Source organism: Hyposmocoma kahamanoa, unplaced genomic scaffold, assembly GCF_003589595.1.
Source record: "Hyposmocoma kahamanoa isolate Upper Pololo Valley unplaced genomic scaffold, ASM358959v1 102, whole genome shotgun sequence".
Lineage (NCBI taxonomy): Eukaryota > Metazoa > Arthropoda > Insecta > Lepidoptera > Cosmopterigidae > Hyposmocoma > Hyposmocoma kahamanoa.
The window spans coordinates 22,774-26,056 of NW_020653337.1; the positions used below are offsets into that span (position 1 = coordinate 22,774).

Genomic DNA, 3,283 nt, shown 5'->3' on the forward strand with positions numbered 1-3,283 from the left:
TTTCTCCCGAGGTATCGAACCCGGGACCTCCGCGTGGCAAACGAGCACGGTAACCGTTCGGCCACTAAAACAACATTATTGTTATAAAATGTGATCCACATGTGATAGACGAAGCGACGCTCGTGTAGTAGGCCGCACTGCAAAGGCCGAGGCAGCCGAGGTTGAGGGTGACAATCGCGGGGCGCGCGTCGCGGGCGGGCGCTCCCGGAGAGGCAGTCGCGCAGCGCCCGCCGAGCCGACCGCGCGTCGCCGAGCCGCGCCGCGAGTGCGTGAGTGCAGCCGTCTGCGTCGCCATGAGGGCCGGCGCCGGCCGAAGCCCGCAGTGAGCCGCAGCTCCCGCGCGGAGCCGGGCCGCTCGAGGTGGGTCGTCCTCCGCTCCGCCCGCGGCAGGAGCCGCGCTGTCCTCCGCCAGGGCGCAAGATGCGCTTCGCCCGAGTCGCGCGATAGAACTGTTTCGCAACTGGACTTGACGCAATTTTGCACATCAAACGTCTCTTATCTTCTTCTCGGGATACTACATTGCAAAGCATTGTCGTCTAAAACGAGTTATATACGCAAGAATTATCCTAAACAACTTTTAGTAAGTTGAAATTTAATTTTGTTTCAATCGGAACTGACGAATGTTTCCCGCGCTCTTTGAAAGTCTAAGTCGAAGATCATTTATTCCATAGGTAAAATAAATTTACACTTGAAAACGTCACATTTACGTTACCTACATTACATTAAGCTACTGCTCATTCCCTACGCTGATTTCCCTGAGAAGAACGAGCAAGAAACTCTAGGGATTGCTCTTTTCAAATAAACTTAAATGCTATGGAATACACCATGAATCAAATTTGTGCGGATTGTGGAGCCGTGTCGTCTTTCCATACATCTTTATCTAACACGCAGTCTTCAATTTTGTAATGTGACTTTTCGATCAAAATATTTTTGATACAGTTTTTAAATTCAGGAAATGATAATCTTAATACATGCTCCGGAATGTTATTGTAAAAACGTATACAGTTCCCCATAAAAGAGTTGTTTACCTTGGTTAAGCGAAATCGTGGTACGTTAATATTATGGATATCTTCCGTCTTATTGAAATTATGTATATTTTTACGGGCATATAAAATATTTGAGCTAATGTACTGTGACGCCACAGTCATGATACCAGTCTCCTTAAACTTTTCTCTGAGAGAAACCTCTCGGGGGCCTAGACGGTACACAGAACGAATCGCTCGTTTTTGCAATACAAATATGATTTGAATATCTGCCGCTTTACACCACATGAGAATTCCGTAGGACATTATACTAAGGAAGTAACTAAAGTAAACTAGTCTAGTAGTATTAACATCGGTAAACTCACGTATTCTGCGGACTGCGTATGCAGCGGAGCTTAATCTACTGGCCAAGGAAAATATATGTGGAAACCATTGAAGTTTACTATCTAAGGTCACTCCCAAGAAGACTGCTTTATTAACAAGGACTAACTTCTCTCCGTTTATTTATATACTTAGACTAGTCGATTTTACGTTAGGTAATTCAAATTTAACACATTCCGTCTTCTGGGCATTAAGCAATAAATTGTTAGCATTAAACCAATAAACTACCTTAGAGAGGATATCAATAATGTGGTCATAGCTATTGTCATGTCTGTCTGTTTTAAAAATCAAGGACGTGTCCGTTTGATTGTTATCAGCAAACAATACTATTTCGCAATGGTCCTTAACAAAGAATGGCAGATCATTATATATTGATATTTCGATTCGGAGGTTACGTTTAACGAAGCACGTTTGGATTCTACCATTTACCGCTGAATTAACGCGGATCCAAAGATCCAGCTGTTGTCTGTTATGTTTTTTCTTCCAACAAATAAGAAAGAATTTCAAGCAGAACAACAACACAGACTTTTAAGTTCAAGTTCGAATCTCGTTGTGCTTTGGTACAGGAATAACAATACATTACTTAATTAACTACCACGCTTTGGTTTGCCACTTGGGTAGCCAGAGACTATATATGGACCACCACCAGATAGAAACGCACTTGATATACCTCCTTCGCTTCCTCCTCTGGCATCAATCATTTGACACACCTGTTTATTTTTATTATTCGACTTAGCCTTTTTAAGGACATCCTTAATCTGGCAGAAATATGGTCTATGAACAACCAGACACGACTTTTTCGGCACGAAAGGTGTGTGGAACTGTATCTGCCTGATTCCCAGCTTTCGGTATCTGTTCTATATCAACTTCATGTCTTTCTGAAAAACCATCCAGAGGTACAAACTTTATCACTCGATCCAGCCGGTCATCACCAATCTAATTTCGCATTCCGTAACACTTTCTTTCCTTTCTTCATCATTGATTGATTGTGGGTTTCACTCTATTTCCTTCAAACGCACCATGCATAACTGTTACTACTATTTCCTGCAGCTATTCCTCCGTCATTCCCAATGCATTTTGCAATTACTTGGATGCCAACGGACATTTTATGTAGTTTTTGTTTTAAATTTCGTAAATGGCTAACTTTTTTCGTCAAGGTCCCCTATCTTATGACAAAAGCGTATACATTACGAAAGGTCTGAAATGAATTTGTGACTTTGTAAAGAATACCGTCAAGTACAGTTACTGTTTTGTGCATTGTATTATGTAAAATCATTATTTTCCATGAACCGGTTTCTAATACAAATTACATTTTGTAATGTACTAGAACGCTAGAGTAATAGTGTTATTCCTCTTAAACTTATCTTTCAGGGACACTCCGGAACCTATTTGGTAAATTGCCTGGACAGCACGTTTCAACAGGACAAAGGTTCTACTAATATGGGCGGCATTTCCTCAAATTGGAATATCATAATATGTCGTTAAACCGTGGATATTATTAAAATTTGTATAAATCTAGAATTTTCGGCGTGTAAAATTGTCAAATTCGTTTATTTCTTATTAATTAATGACTGGCGGCCGCGCAATTCCTATAAAACGTACACTACACACTATTTATTCTCTTTTATGATTAATTTTGAAGTTGGAAAATAACTTATTTACGAAATACAGACCGAACTAGTACCTTCTCAGATTTTGCGAAGTCATAAATGACTACGGAACAACATAGCGATTGCGGGCAGCGAACGGGTTAAGTACGGAATATTAAACTGTGTGGCGGATGCAAAGATAGTCGCAACTTCTAGATTTCAGCAGCTGATAACGACAGTAAGGTTGCTTTATGCCGATAATAAAAGCGTCCTCTGTCTTCCCTCCTTCGCCCCCGACCCCACTCCTCCCCGCACAAGGACCTTTGCCTG

General features: G+C 41.5%; 1 protein-coding gene across 1 annotated transcript in view; it reads left to right on the top strand.

Annotated features, from left to right (window-relative positions):
- The first annotated feature begins 228 nt into the window (after nucleotides 1-228).
- The window catches only part of LOC113232466 (neuroligin-1-like), a 66,484-nt gene continuing 63,429 nt past the window's right edge, over nucleotides 229-3,283 (top strand). The window contains exon 1 of the mRNA XM_026467210.1: nucleotides 229-580. The gene's annotated coding sequence lies outside the window, so the exon portion shown is untranslated. The remainder of the gene's footprint in view (nucleotides 581-3,283) is intronic.